The 17,542-nt window shown below is 34.0% G+C and overlaps 1 long non-coding RNA gene across 1 annotated transcript in view; it reads left to right on the top strand.

The window, feature by feature from the left end:
* The first annotated feature begins 3,877 nt into the window (after positions 1–3,877).
* The window catches only part of LOC131070416 (uncharacterized), a 71,566-nt gene continuing 57,901 nt past the window's right edge, over positions 3,878–17,542 (top strand). The window contains exon 1 of the long non-coding RNA XR_009372037.1: positions 3,878–4,224. This is a non-coding gene — a long non-coding RNA (uncharacterized LOC131070416). The remainder of the gene's footprint in view (positions 4,225–17,542) is intronic.

Below are 17,542 nucleotides of genomic sequence, written 5' to 3' on the forward strand. Positions count from 1 at the left end.
AGCTCTAATGTCTTCAAGGCAATATGGAAGACATGGGAATACATTAGAAATTTGATCTCATAACATAATCCTCAGTGATAATAATACTCTAAGCAGGGAGAGGTCCATCTAGTGGAATCTATTCCACAAAGGTAGGCCTCTAGCCCTCATCCAAGGATGTTTTGCCAAGAGATGGAGTATTAATCGTATTTGCCACTTTAATAATATTATTATTAATGGTGAATTGATCTCATAGAATATTGTTAGTCATATGTATCATCTACCCTCCTCCAATTCGAGAACATAATCTATCCTAAGGGAAGCTTGCCTCAGTTTACAGCTCCCTAAACAATGTTTTGCGGAGGAAGACAGTGACACAAGCTTCACTTGGATAGATGGTAATTTGTTGATGAACACTAATGCTAAAGTGATTTATGATGGCCTACGTTGCAATATTGATCTAATTATGCATATTAACTCGGTGTGGAATTTACACTATAGTAACGATGATTGGCAAAAACATTTCTCCAAGTCTTATGGGGCAGTGACATCACACCTAAAAATAAGGGTTTCAAGTGGTTATTTAATCTCCATAGACCGCCCATTAAATATAAACACCAAGATGCTGATGTTTGTAGCATTTATAGAGTTGTTAAATCTACTAGTAAGTACAAGTCATTTCTATCATAATTACTATACAAGGGACCAACAATGAGTACTTATACATGGATTTACATATTGAAATTGTGTAGATGACATCAACAAGAGGATACCCACTAGTGGTTGCAATCTCACTTTATTTGATTGCTTCATTAATGGGATGAATAATCAATAATATATTATCCTTTTCCATACTTATTCATGGATTTAAAAATTGAAATTGTGTAGACGATATCAACAAGAGGATACCCACTAGTGGTTGCAATCTCACTTTATTTGATTGCTCCATTAATGAGATGTATAAGTAATATTTATATGCAGGATTCGTGGTGATCAAAATATCAAGATTGAGATCATAATGGCCAACATACCAATGAGACTCTTGAGTGCAAGGATTAACTAATTTAAACTAGTTTAACTTCCCAAGGTGTGTCCCATTGTTCTCTATCTCATAGGATCCCTAAAGTCAATGTTTTGCTCTCAGATCATTGAGCAAATGACTTAGGAATGGCAACTCCAAGAACAAGTGATATTGTGATCTATATGCATGGATGCATTTTAAGACCTATATGATATGTTCAAACTATGATGTTAAGCTAAGATTAAGATAGTGATATGATAAAGATATTGGCAAATTATCCTAACATGATATACTAGCATGGATATACTATGATATGAAATGTTTCTAAATGCTTAAATGATATTCTAACAAAGAGAGGCTAAAAATGCTTGATACAATTAGACTATATTGTAGATGCATGAAACTTGGATATGGAGAATGACGAATGTGAGCTCTATTTATAGAGGAAATAGGGAAATGGATGGTTAAGATTCAATAATCTTAACAATGGCTAGGATTGAAAGTTACTTAATCCATGTTTATAATTTTCACCAATGAAATGGTGACAATTGTCAACAAGAGGTGGCTTGAGAGAGGATGTAAGAGGCATTAAATGCCTAGGAAGACATGAGGGTCACCCTAGGAGAGTGTGGCTAGGTTTAATTAGGATTAACCAGTGGATAAAGCTTTTACCCAAAGGGTAAACTCTTGTGCAAGGGTTAATAGGATAACTAGGGTCAAAGCAATGAGTGTTTGATGAGACCCTTGGGTTAGATGAGGGTTGAGTTAGAGAGAAAATCTCTAATCAAGTGGTAAGGTTGAGTTAACCATTAATGGTTTGAGAGACTTTGAGGGTTAGCTTGTTGAAGGCATAAAGTCTTTAATGAATTTTGAAGACTTTCCTCCAAACTTGAGAAGTGACCTCCTTAAACTTAGGGAAATGACATGATTGGATGAATTAAGGCTAATTGATTAGGATTAGGTGAATCTAGAAGGCTCTAGAAGAAGATTAATCATGCAAGTGGATTTGTTAGGAGAATGCAAGTGGGAGAAACAAAATTTTAATTAGAATAAAATACTTTATTTCAACTAAAATAGATGCAACTTGCATAAATGCAAGTAGGAGGGACTTTTATAAATAAATTTGATTTATTTATATGCAAGGATCAATTTAATTAAATGTAAATTTAATTAAAATGGTGAAAGGGGATTTAATTAAATATATTGATTTATTTAATTAAAGGCTAGAAAGGGAGGGGGTTAGATGAATTTAATTAAATAAATTGAATAATTCATTTAATAAAATAGATGAAAATGAAGAAATTAATTAAATAAGATTTAATTAATAAGGGGATGTGGTTTAAATAAATATTAAATATTTATTTAAGAAGGTGGTCATTTATACGTCTACAATAATATATGAGCATTTTCCACCATATAAGTTGAGTACATGATATATTCTCATGCTTGTAAAGAATCCATCTAAATTAAGATATTATGTTCAAATTTGGGGTTAATTTAGGGAAATATTATAGTTCTATGTGACACTTAGAGCATAAAATATCGAACAAACACAACCTTTCATGTGAAGACTAAGCATATTAACTTGAAGTACCATTTTATTGGTGACTTGGTAGAGGATGGAGGGAAGTGATAGAGAAATTTGATATTTTGTCGAATGTTGTAGATGCATTAACAAAGTTGGTAATGCAGTCAAGGATCAAGAGCCCATTTAAGGGAATCTAATCTAAGGATATAATCATGTGAATTGAGACATACATGAAATTATACTTAGTTTATATACACATTATAAAAGAACAAACAATGGACATTGCCTTCATTAATCAAGTCTAGGCTGCAATGGTCCTAATTGTCCAACAACAAGGACTTTTTACAATCGTCCCAAAAATATATTTATCACTTTTATGCATACAACAACAAGCTTTGACATTAGTGTAATAGGAAAACACCTCTTAAAATCGTTTATTCAATTTTCACTACACTCGTCTACTTATCTATCTTGTATCTCGTATCTATAGCTAAGGAGCAATATATTCAAGAAGTTTTATTGATGCTCTCTCTCCATGATTTCTTAAGCCTATATCAAATTATAATGACTAACTATGTTATATTTATCTAACACTATTTTGGACAAAGGCAACTACTACCAACAATCAAAGTGGACTTGTCTTGTAATAGCCACATTAGAAATTAATATATCTATCAAAATAAGGAAAAGTAACTATCACATTCCCGAGCTCATTTAGTGTCCCTACTATCATTACCTCTATAACTCCTTATTTGCAAACAAATTATTCAAAATTTTAGTGTCCCTACTACCATTAACTCTATAACTCCTTATGTTTTATTCAAAATTTTCCTTATTTGCAAACAAATTATTGTACTTTTTCATAATTAACTCCTCTTCCTTATCTCTTCTATAAACACCTTTTCTTCAACCAATGTAACTATTTTTTCTTCTTTACTTTGGGCTTTGATTAAAATTTACCATTTAACATTTAAGTTACATATTCATTAGTTTAGCACAAATATTTAAAAAATATATTTTTAGTTTTAATTTACAAATTTGTATTATTTTAAGTTTTAATTTATTGAACATTTATATTATTGTAAGTCTTAATTTGTCAATTCAAGTATTAATTTATTAAAATTTAGACTTAATTTGTCAAGTCATTTAAAAATAATGAATATTCTAGACTTAATTTGTGACCCATAAAAAATTGATGAAAACTTCAAACTTGATTGACCACCTTTATTTCCAATTATCTTTTTAAGAGCTAACACTCATTTCTAAATAAATTATGTTATAAACCAAAACAATTTATTTAAGATTATTTTTTATTTAATGTATTCTTTTGCATTTGGATAGATGAGTTTGTAATTTGGAGATAAATTTTTGAAGGAAAATGTGTGACCCTGCTTATTTCTCCAGGTTCATCCACGTTCAGTGGAGTGGAACCTAGACCAAGAGCTCTCAGGGATTTCTCCATGACTTTTGCTTCTTACCGTTGGGAAAAAAAAGCACTGTTATGGTAGAAAAAAAAGCACTGTTATCCTTGAAAAAAAAAAACTGTAGTGTTAATGGATTTGAATGTTGGACAACGGTTATGAAAGAATGTCTGAAAAAACACTATTACCGTTGATGCTTTCAATTTCACCTCTGTTAAATTAATTTGTTGTGGCTCTGTGTTTGCTAGAAGTCCCATGCCCACCGGGATGACCAGGTATGCTCTTGAGTTCATCCAGGGATTTGAGGAATTAATGATTTGATGTGCTCATTATATGATTTTCAAATGTATGTCAGGGTTTGAGGAATTATATGGTTTCCAACTTGTGTTCATTGTGTGGTCAATATATTCCGTAAGAATTCTACTAAAAGTCCATTATGGGTATGTAGAGTTTGGAAAATTGTTTAGGTCTGCAAGCGGACAAGGCAAATGGTGGTGCAATTTTTGTAGGCGATGCTGCTGTTAACTGAATATGAATGTGTAAGGTTTTAGTTAGTCTTTTCTGCACTTTTTGCTTTTGTGTGTCTGCAGCTGTTTGGGAATTTTTTGATTTTGTGTCCAACGATTTATGAATTCTCTGTCTTGGTTTTTACCACCGGGATGCCCTAATAGCTATCCACCTATAATTAATCAACTCAATTTGTGGGAGTTTTCTGCAACTTCTGCATTACAACTTCTGCATTACAATCTTGGATGTCTGCAAATGTCTGTCACTGTGGAAGTATTTTACATTTGTTCCACATTGTGGGTATATGGGTCTCTATCTCATGAATTTGTGCGCCTAGAGTGGTTAAGATTGTGCATATATTTTTTTATGTCCATAGTTCAAACTTCAATGTGTTGCCTCTGTATTCTCAATCTGGCTTCTCAAGGCAACTTCTTCTGAATTTGATTTTCTTTAATTTTTTTGTGGTGTACTTTGAATTGTGATTTGGATTCTTGATGCTTGTATACGTGTGCATCTTCTTTGGTTGAGGATTCTAGTATTGATTATGCCTCCATTCGTCAGCATATGCATATCTGATTTTCTGTATTTATATGGGTTTGAGGGGTTTTTGTGCATTTGCATCGTTTTTGGTACTTTTGCTTGTGGTTTGCAAATTATGGCTCAACTTTCATGAGGCTGCATTGCATGTGTAGGTAGAGACCAACCACTGTTATCTATCGCTGTGATTCTTGGAAATCTTTTTCCTCTTTCCAATGAAATCTCCATCTAGTGCATTGCTTGTGAGCCACTGCTTAGATTTGCACTCAATGGATTGGATGCTGTGTCGGATCTGGTCTTAATCTACTCAAGAAAGCAGTCATTTTGACTGAAATTCAGAGGATAAGAAATACTTCTGGACCTGATGGCTGTATTATTTCTCATAATTCCATTTCACCTGCACATGTTGAATATGGCAGTCACACAGTAGGTGTCTCGAAGCAATTCGCTCTTTCTATCATAAGGAACGATCTGCGCTCTCATTCTAAATCCTCTATGATTTTTCTCAAGGGATTCAATAGATTGCTTCACAATATTAATCTTTATCTTGTTCGGGAGGACAATACAAATCATCTTTAGCTTGGCCTTCAACTTACCATTGACTCGGGGGATGACCAGGTATGCATTCCCTCATCAGATGGCTATATCTTATCATTTCTATCTCTTGATATGACTAAAATTAGCTAGGATTTATATAGAATTTGCTAGAGCTTATTTCTTAAAGTAAATACCCTGCCCAAGTATCTATTATCTAATATTAATCAGAATAGATTTGAAAAACACTTTTATTTACTTCTCTCCCCAATAGCTCAAGTAAGCTCACGAACAGCCAGCATATGATGACATCACAGTCCATTGTGATGGGATAAGACATTCTGGATATAACTGTGTATTACTCATATTCAGAAGCTCTCAACTCATTACTCTCATTACTAATACTCGTCATGGGAGGTGTTGAATTGGTTGTTATATTCCTTGTCCCCTGCTACGCCTGCCTAGCGCATGCCATCTCACATAAAGTACCTTTAATAATATGAATTAAGAAAGATGTGAAATTGATTGTTATGTTCCTCCCTCCCTGCAATGCATGTCTATCTCAAGCTGCCTCATCTAAACAGCCGACCGTCATACTGTCTCATTTCAACTGCTAGTGATTTTATTTCTAGTAAATTTGAAATTAAAACTTAACGACTGTGTAAGCTCTTTCAGCTCAAGCTGCACTCTTTACTTAATGTGTTAATATTGGTTGGAGAAATTCTATTTGTAAATATAGAGCTGCTCCTCCTGTAGAAAGTTTGGGATGGGGTGTTTGTGGTTATCCAGGGATTATAATTTCCTTTTTCATATACTAACTGGCATTTATTGGTTTTCAGGGCAGCCAATCTTTGTTTCTGATATAGATTTCCAACAATGTATCCATGTAATAAAAGGTTATAAGCTCTTAGGATGCCCTATAAGCGTTTCTGCTCTTAATGTTCTTTGCTTTGTTTTAAGCATACAAAAATTCAAAGGCTTAAATGAAAATCATGATATACAAAGATCCAAATGTTCTCCGGATAATTATAGATAATTAGAGTATTCCCTTTAAGTGATTGTTAGTTGTAATTCTGCATTAGGCCATCAAAGTGTGAAAATTCATATAGGTTTTAAAAAATATAAAACAATTCTTGACAAGAAAAAATGCAAAACACATCTACTGAAAATTTGGGAGTACAACATATGTACATTTGGAATGCAGAAGTCAAGAGTTATGTTTCAACCAGTTCAGAAAATGACATTTCATACTTTACTGTCTGTATCCTATACCACTGTTGTGTTCATCGTTGTTAGTTTATCCTTTTACACTTGTAGTTAATATCTTTTTTCTCCTTCAACATTTTAACGATTTCTAATAATTTGGGAAGATCTGAAAAATGCATTTTGTCTTTCAACATTTGTGTGTATTCAAGTTATATTATCTTCAATCTTGAAGAGGAATTGTGTGTTTTGTAAGTAATACACTACCATTAATTATTTATCTTCTCCATCAGATCATATACAACTCAATGGCCCTATAGAAGCTTGAGAAACAATGAAGGTATCTCTAGGATGACATATCATATTGAATCACACTTTAGTGGCTTTAAAATCCATAAGAATCTGTCAAAGGATAATGAACATTAGTTTTTGTATTTAGTTATTTGTTATAGGTGTAAATTTCAGTTATATTCTCAACTCTATATAAGTAATGTATTCTCAAACTGTTATAAAAAATAGTGTAATAAAAATTAATAAATTATTGAATGATCATTCATTATTTTTATATTCCTTCAATCAACACCTGACTAAAGACTCCACATAATAGCTACATGACACTGCTGAAGAAATATTTTTTGCTTTTCATTCTTAGTCTCTGCTGACATGAAAAACAGAGCTCTCCAACTTCTTTGTATTGATATCAGTAATCTGGTCGGTTTGAGTGAAAGTGAGGCTTCTCATAGTTTTTATATATCGCTTTGAAAATGTATTATTGTGACTTTCAGAAAAGAAAAGCTTTGCAAATTTTACACGTTCTTCTTTAGCTTTCTGGTATTGAGATAATGGTTGGTAGTAGGAATGGCTTCCTTTTGGTTAAGAAAGTTGTAAAAAAGCTAGGAGCAGCTACTGTTTATGATTTGTATGTCTAGTTGGTGCTCCGGAGTAACATTGAAGCTCTCAGCATCTCTTGAAAATATTTTAATGTCAAGTGGCAGTAATGTAGTCTAGAATTCCTCATAATTTCCAGTTACTCTAAATTGTAGAGGTAGACTTTCGAAATCCTATAGAAGAGCTGACATATCACATGAAGCCATTTTTAATTCAAAAGAAGCTTCCAACTTTTGTATATTCTTCTTGTTGCATATACTTGTGATTATAGCTTGGTATGCACTGGGAAAGACACTATCAGAAAGGACAACATGGGCTTTGGCCATGGACAGAGGTTTAAATATGGTGACAATTGTTTATGATTTTTATTGAATTCAATGGTATCAGCTGTTTTTTCCCTGTTTCACTAAGTTTTTCTATTGAGAGAAACCTTTTAGCTGATAGATTTGGTGGTTGAATCAATTATCCATTGTTTTGTTGGGTTTTAAGATTGTGTTAACTTATGTTCTATGTTTGAACATTAATGTGAAATGTGTTTGAACTTGAGGATTCACTTTGGATTTACTTCATGTGCATTTGAAGTACCATGGTCATTCACTTTGTATGGTGTATGTTTAACTTTGTCATATTTGAACAAACTTAATGTGTTTTTTTTGTTGTGTGATGTTTGTATATGAACTAACTTTTTGCAATCATTTTGTGTGATGTGTCTTTGAGTTAGCTTTGACATTTACTTTGTGTGTTGTGTGTTTTAACTTTGTCATGTTTGAGAAAATTTTATGTGCAACATGTTTTATAACTTTGACATTTTATTTATAGGTGTGGCTGTACATTGTATGAAGTGTGGTTGGAGTTAACTTTTATTTATTTGTTTGTGTATGTGCATGTTTGAAAGTTAATTTTGGTATTTATTTTGTGTGGTGTAATTGCATTCATTGTATGTATGTGCATGCGTAGCACATTTAAAAATTCAATTTATGAGTATGTGCATTTTTAAATAAACTTTGAAATTCAATTTATGTAGAATATATGTATTTTTGAATGTGGAAGATATTTTTGTTTATAAATCAACTTAGCATTCAGTTTGTGTGGATTGTGTGTTTTTTTTGTAACCCATGCATGTCTAACTCAAGCCGCCCCATCTAAACAGCCGATATTTCAACTGCTAGTGATTTTATTTCCACTAAAGTTGACTGGAGAGCTTACTGTGTGTAAATAAAGAGTTTGGGGTGGGGTGTTTGTGATGATGTAAGAACTATAATTTCCTTTTTCATATACTAATTGACATTCATTGGTTTTCAGGACAACCAATCTTTATATCTGATATAGATTGCCTACAATCTACCTATGTAATAAAAGATTATGAGCTTTTAGGAAGCCCTATAAGCTTTTCTACTCTTAGTGTTCTTTGCTTTATTTTTATTCATAAAAAATTTCAAAGGCTTAAATTAAATCCAAAAGTTATTTGGAAACCTTCGGTCAAAATTAACTGATGTCTCAGATATTTAAGTGATTGTTAGCTGTAATCCTTCATTAGGCCTATCAAAGTGCAGAAATCCATATGTTATCAGGGAATAGGTTATAGGAAATAGAAAACAATTCTTGACAAGAAAAAACACAAATACTGAGATTTTGGGAGTACAACATATGTACAATTTGATTTGCAAAAGTCAAGAATTTTGTTTTAACCAGTTTAGAAAATGACAATTTCATGCTTAACTATTTGTATTCTATTGCACTGTTGTGTTCACCGTTTTAATCCTTCAACACTTGGTAGTTAAATATCTTTTTTGAGTCAATTTCTAGAGATCTGCAAAACATTTTTGTCTTTGAGTATTTGTGTGTATTCCATTCTATTAAGTTATATTCTCTTCAATCTTGAAGAGGACTTCTGTGTTTTGTAATTTCTGCAAGTTGTTGTCTTATGTGTCTTAAAATCTAATTTTGTGAGGTATTTGGTGGAAAAAACATCCCACTGAAGATGAAAGACTTCCTAAAATAAACCATCTTTGATAAAAATATTGATGAAAAATCCTTAAAATACAGTTGCCTTTGATGGAAAATCCTTCAATGTTGCTATATAATGAAATTGCAGCTGATTTATTGCCCCGTATTGTTTTTTTCTCTTTACTTGCTTGCTGGGAAGGTCTGCTACCATGACTTTTATGGTAGCTGAGTGTTGCTATATAATGAAATGGCCATGCTGCTGAAGACTGCTGTTGGTTTTATTTAGTGTCCTGCTGTTTTGGATTTTTATTTTGTAACTTGCTATGGCGTTCTGCTTTGTTTAGATTTATACTAAACAATAGCCACACCTAAAAATACATGTGATCTTGTTTCAAATCTGCTATGAATATTGACTTTTGCTATTATAAGATTGAGTTCCATCCTTGCATTCTACTGTACCTTCAAATAATAGGATTCTTCCATATTTGGAAAAGGTACGACTTTCTTGAATGGGTGCACTCCAATATAGAAAATTCCTTTGCCTTTCACAAGCATAGTTAGCCTTGTCAGTGTCATGACCAAATGCACCTACAAATGGTATTTTTAACCTTTGCCATTTGAGTAAATACCTTTGTATCAGCGTGCCCCTCATAATCTATAATCATTGTTAGTACCCTCATAATAAATATGCCACTAGGCACCCTTCACAAATCCAAAGTATCCCAACCAGTTTTCAATGTTCTCAAAATAGATACAAACCCATTAAGAATGTATGCATGTAGTTATTCTTCTATTAGATCTGTCGGTGTGGGTTTATTCATTAATTCTATACTTTCTCACTTATGAAGTAACAAAGTGTTCAACCGGGGACTAACCAATCCTCTCAACTCTCTAGCTCGCCGGATTAATCTGTCCATATCTTTCTCCAAGGCTGATATCTCTGATCCTGTAACCAAAATTTGACCATCAATAGCGTTGGTCAATGATTGAGTACCATCAAAATCGTTAGCCAGATGTTCCAACCGGGCCTTTGCCACTTTTATTTTTACCTCCAGGTCAGCTGTAAGTTTACCGATGTTAGTACAAGACTTATATATACAACTGCATTGATTAAGAGCCTCAACAATCTTTGTTAGTTCCTCTGTCATCTTGACCTTGTCTAATGTGATCATATTGTCATAGGTGACCTTCCTAGTTGCATTGTACCTCTCTATTAACTGCTGGTTTGATATTTGTTGAAGAGTTTGAAACTCTTTTGCAACGTGTTCAGTCAAACTCTTAAGCTTACCAGAGGGGCTAGCTCCCAGACTAGTGTATCATGGAAGTAGTTGCTGCAGAACTGGAATGACCTGCTCAATGACTTGTTTGTCTTCTGATCCTTTCTTCCTTAACTTCTGAGCTGCAACAAACATCAATTTAAAACTGCTCAATTGCTCAATATTCCTCTATCCAAAATCAACTTGACCGGATGAGCCAAGTGCCAACAATGAATGACTAGACTCTCCAACCTGCTGATGGCACCAATGGCTTCGCCACTTGGTGCAGTAACCTGCTCAACCTTAGCCTTTTCTATACATACATTTGTTGTCAGAGGTTCAATATCCTCGACCTATTTATTGTCTGTATTCACATCAATAACCTCTACATCCGGAATGTTCTGTTTCGATATATCCTGCTTACCATGCACAACTTCAATGTTATCTATCGGTTTCTCTATATGTACAGGTGATACTGCTGGAGGAATATCCTCTGTTAGTTTTTGGTCCAAAACCGGTGAATCCAAACGTAATATACATTTACCCTTACCATCATCTAAGATGTCTTGAATACCAAACTTAGGAGGGAATACCGATGGAGTAAAAAATTAGGTTTATCTACAAAGAATTTTACCCATGCCTCGTGGGTCTCCTTAACTATTTCATTTACTCTACCTACCATGAGACTCACATGTCGGTATTTGATCCAGAAAATTGTTTTATTTGCATATTCCAGACACTACTGCATCTCTTCATCAGTTATAGCACCACAAATAGTCAATAACTCCTGCATCTTTATATATTTATCCTTTCCAACTGCAGACAATCTCCTAGCATCTAGCTTATTGTACAAATCTCTTGGTATTTATTTTTCAATCTCAAGTAATGCTTTCTTATATATATCTAAGTATAACAAAACTGCTTTCTCAATCTCCATTTGTTCCTTATCATCCATATGTACATAGTAATGCAAGATATGGATCAAAATTCCATCTTTAGTTATTTGATCAATCAATTCAGCAATTGAGAGAGGATGAATGACTTCAATACTCTCACCCGATTCAAGAGGTATATCTATATTTGATTTTTTCTTCTTGTTGGGAGTAGAAGTAGACTCCTTAACCGGTTTCCTCTTCTCTATGGGTTTCCTCTCTTTAAAAATTTTGTTTGGGGCTGCTGGCGGGGTGACCTTTACTTTTTGTTTCTTTCCTTCCTCAGGCTTCTTCCTCTGTATCTTGATGTAAGTCTGCAGAATCTTTGGGGGCACAACATCAGTATCAGAACTGGTTTCAACAGGGGCAATATAAGTTTCCGGTTTCTTTCTCTTCAATACACCCTTGCTGGTTGTTGTTGTCGATGGAGTCTGAACTGCTGCCGGAGATGACCCTTCTGCTAGTCCAATGATTTGTTTGATTTCAGAGGACATTTTCTCCACAACTTTCCCAACCTTCTTGATTTTTCCTTCCCTTCTCTTCTTGCTAAAACCTATCTGAACTTCAGATTCCTTTTTCTCTGTTGTCCCAAAGGTTTTCTCAGCTTCATCAACCAGGACATCAATTAGAGTCTTGGCATATAAGTCCAAGATCTCAACATCAACCTCATAGCCCATCTCAGTGATCCAAACCTTTCATGGTTGCAATGCCTCCATCAATGTTTCATCCTTCTTCACCATAAAGCAAATTTTTGTAGAGTATTTATCAACAATATGTTTAGGGCTCTCTTTCTCTATTCTTCATTGTCTTCTGAAATGATTTGAAATAACCCTATAAAATGGAGTCTCTCTCCTTGTCCCGTCCCAAACCTCTTATAGCATTTTTGTTTTGTTTCCCTACCAGCATATCAAATTCCCATTGTGTTTTACCAGATCCCGGTAACTCATTCAAAAAGAAAAGCATCAAGCAAACAACAAGGTTGCCATACCGGAAAACACCTTTCTTCTTACCCTTAATCTTCCCTAGGTTTTAAATTGGTTCTTCACACATCCATTGACAAAGATCATACCTATCATTTTCTTTGACCATCTTATGAGCACAGTAAATGCATGAACTAGAAATAGAGTTCAATCGGTTTGATTGGGTTTTGATTGGGTTACCTTGTAACCGATGATCATGATTGCAAATTGAACAACTTTGTCTCTGATAGTGCTTATCCTCATTGACCCATTGTCAAAAGTTGCACCAGTTAACTTCTCCACCTCATTGTTAGATATTTTCTTCTTTCCGGGAGTCTGACTAGTCTGGGGCAAATTGGTGATTGCACGAATAGCCTCCTTGGTGATTTTATAAGGTCGTTCTAGCCACATGAATTCCCCGTGGACATGACTCAACACATATCGGATCATTTCATCTTCAAATTCCTACATCTCCAAAATGTCTGTGAAACCTCGATCCTTTAGAATTTGGAATTCTAGTTTCATTGATCTCTTTCTGTCTAGTAGATTTGTCATGTACATTGATTTGATTTCAGCAAGACCTAAATCCTCTAGAGTGCAATGGATATATGCACGAACATCTTCAATATATAGAACTCCATTTGGAACTATAGAAAACGTGTGGATTGAATCATCAACCTTTGCAATCTGAGGGCATTGCTTGAAAATCAGGCGTGGATGATCCTTGATGTCAACAACAACAGGGGTAGCCACACCTAGCAGAGCAGGATCTAATCTAGAAGCCATTGCAAACAAAAGATAGCACAGAAACTGATAAAATACCTCACAACCTTCGTCGGTGAAAGCTCTTGAAAATCCACACTAAATGCATTGGAATTTGCTTCAAAATGCTCTTGATCGCCTTGAATCACCTTAAACTCGCTCTGCGTCACTCTGAATGTTGTGTGATCAGAAATGAACCAACATTTCCCTTTTATTTTGCGAAAAACTTAATTTTACATTGACATAAATGCGTGCCAACCTATCATACCAGATTCAAAATCCATAATCTCAGTATCAGAAAACCTTCAGACTTACTTCTCTAAGATCTAAAACAAGCTTTCAGACTGCTACCAGGGGTAATGCAAGATTTATCATTAGTTTGTCTCCCCCTAAGGCTAATACCTTAGTTACCGGATGAGTTTCTTGCTGGTGCAGGGACATTCTGCTTTGCCGGTTGAGTAACCGAGTTGTTTGTCTCTGTCGGTTGATCTTCAGATTTAATAACCCATTTCTTCTCATGCTCCTTCCAGATATCAGTAACCAAAAATGAATATAACAGTAAGCAAAAATGAAGCAACCACAAGAGCATACACCATAACAAAGAGATTTATACGTGGAAAACCTCAAAGAGGAAAAACCACTGTGGAATTGGTGACCCACAATATCTATCCACCGGCCAAATGAATAAATATTACAATAAGGGCCTGCATATGCTGGAAGGCAAACAACCTAGAACACACTGCTCATCACAAAAAGGAGCTTCACTGACTACAAACACCAAATATGAAGTTGCAAACAAAATTATGAACTCAGAGAATGCATCTACTATGTTGGATGAGTTCTGGTTCAAGCACTGTCTGTATCGGTTTTCACTGTGTCCTCCCTTACCGGTAACTTACTTCGCATCCCAAACCTCTAAACCAATAACCAAGACCGACTACATAATATTATATTCGCATTCAGTCGATCAACATTGCTCGCACAATATCATATCACTATACATTTCGTCTATCTGTGTATATCTACAAAATAACCTAACCGGATTGACTTAAATACCCTTCCCAATCACAAACATAAATGCCTTATGTCGGCTTACAATGATATTACAAGTTATTTACATGTCGGCCTAGACAAAAATAAATGCATTGAACTTCGTGATTGATGTCGCTGATTTCTACCATGTAAACTTGTCGGATCAATCTCCTATGTCAGCCTCATATACCGGTTCCTAGTTTGTCAGTTTCCCTCAAGGTCGGATGATGAATCATGAATACCGGTGAGTACCGGTTAAGTGTCCAACCCAAGATGATGTGTTTTGCCATCAATGACAACACAACTAAACCGGATGAGTGTCAATTGCCAAAAGATTTGTTGTGCATGTTGATTTTATACAACTATAATTAACTTTGAAACCTTAGGGTAAATGCATATTGTGTATAATTTAATAATTTCTTTTTGTCTGCTTCTATGATCATAACCCAATTGTTTTGCAATAAGATCTTTCCTAAATGCATCTTAGGAAATGCTAATATTAATTGTTATTTTAATTTGCGCTTAGGCTTATAAGAATTGGCCACTAGCTATGTTATGTGCGCAAGGGCAATGGAGTCTCATTTTTGTAAGTTGCAAGTGGGTGCCTAGTTGCTATGACAGTTATTCACTCTAGATCTCAATTAATCAGTGAACCATAATGTATATACACCATTAAGATTGAAGATTGTACAGTCTTTTAGGCCAGAGTTTGCAATGAGCTTAAACATGTGAACATGATAGCAATGATATATCATAGTTCATATCTAAAATCTGGACTCAACGTAGGGTTTAGAGCATGGACTTCAGTGAATGGATGTCTGAGATGTAATAATCAAATTGGATAAGATTCAAAAACAATTTCATTGCATGCCACGAGACAGTGGGGCCCAAAAGATTGTGGTTTGTGTGTACCCATTGCTTTGTTATCACCCTTAATGTGCACGAGGTAGTGTTGTATTGGTTGAGTGGGTCTACAACACTATGTAAGCCTATGATTATTGACATGTTTTAAGTCCAATCAGTCAAGAGAGCACAATGCAGGGATCCATGATGTCAACATGGTCAAGTGGCATTTTCTCATGGATATTTGTGTCTTGATTTGATTAGCTAAACCAACATGTTGTTGGGTCACTAATTGATATCATACACATGTGATGGGTGAAAGTCATGTGTGAGATTACAGAGTGTGATCCGAAACGTTGATGCAAAAAACTGTTACATACTCTAATCTAGAAAGTGTGAGATTACAAGCTATGGATTGTGGAAATCTGATATCATTAAATGTGTCCAGATGTCAACCTTGTGTGTACCATAACCAAGTATTTATTGAATTTATAGTATAATACCCACAATATTAGTTCTTGAGTGAATGTGTCAACTTTTAGTTGGTTGATGAATTGGCATGTGGATAGGTTTTTTGTAAAAGGATAATATTATTGTTCACGATAAATTTTAATCTTAGGCTTTTAGATGGATAATAAAAACTAACAATTACTACTTAAAATGCATAAAGTCTCTACTTAAAGCACACAACTTCCATAATGTCATGATAGGACCACAAGATATAAGGTTATAGACCTCCCAAATAAGGTATAATGATATAGACTTCCCAAAGCAAAGTGTGAGCCAAATTTTAATCAAAATAATGTTCAAAGTTAATTCCAAAAACACAATTATATTTACTTTCCTGAATAAACATGTATAATTTAAAATAAAAGTCATGTACTAGAATAATGTTGTAAAGGGTCAATATAAAGATAGTAGAAATGCCACCAAAATAATATTAAAATTATCACTAATAAAGTCATACCAACCAAGACTTACAACTTGGACCATGCAAGCATGCAAATCAATGATAGACTAAAGGGTTCTCAAAAGTGGTTCTATGTTTTCTTGTCAAGAAAAGAGGGTGTGGTACACAACAAAATAGGTTACGCAACTAATGCATAAGAGTTGGATTTTGGCAGCGGTTGTAGTTGATATAAGCATGGAATGCATTTGACACATGCAATATTGTCTAATTTTTTCTATATTCTAGGTGTAATGCATGGTAGAGCCAAACCCCAACACCTTTCAACCAACCCTTGAACCTTGAACCTTAAACCTAGCTCTAAGATAAGACCATTAAAAACTCACAAGGTTGTGATTAAAATCAAAGAAGTGAGGAAAGTACTACTTTAAAATTGTTAGGAAAAGGGGGTTATGGAATAATTTGTCAAATGTATGATAAGGAAGCAATATATATCTTGTAATCTTCATGTGAAATACTACTCAAGTGACACTTGATGTAGTGGAAATTATTATTATTATAAAGTGACTTGATTCATTCCAGAACATTATACCTAGCAATCGATATCTTGTAACCTTCATGTGAAATATTACTCAAGTGACACTTGATGTAGTGAAAATTATTATTATAATAAAGTGACTTGATTCATTCTAGAACATTACACCTATCCAATTCACACAACCCAATACAAGGTGTCATTATTTGTTGGGTGACACTTAGTTATTTTAACTATTATGGATCAATCGAGTAACACGTGACACAACTAATTGAATCTTGTTTAGTTAGGATATTTAATAAATGTTGGATTCTAGAAACCATGAGTTAGTTGACTAAATATGTAAACTCAATAAGATGTTGAGATTCAATTGCCAAGGTTAGTTCTAATAGATTCATAGATAAGATTCCACTTTTAGTGAAGCCTTGACATTTAACAACTTTATTGGATGCTCTTGTATATCTCTAAATCTCATTAGCAATAGAGCCCATTAGAGATGGATTTGATGAATTAGTAAAGTTGAAAGCATTTTGATTGGGTAAAGTCTTTTTAGGAGACTAAAATGCATAACATTAAATATAGAAGAGAGGGATGATTTGGTAAGCTAGACTGATGTGAGCAAATGAGGTTTTATCTCATCTAATTAATACATAATACAAGGAAAATAAATAAAGATTAATATAATAATTAATGTTATGTTATAAAATAAATATATGAGGTTTTAGTTTTTAATGTTATGTATTTTAGTGTT

This window comes from Cryptomeria japonica, chromosome 3 (assembly GCF_030272615.1).
Source record: "Cryptomeria japonica chromosome 3, Sugi_1.0, whole genome shotgun sequence".
NCBI lineage: Eukaryota > Viridiplantae > Streptophyta > Pinopsida > Cupressales > Cupressaceae > Cryptomeria > Cryptomeria japonica.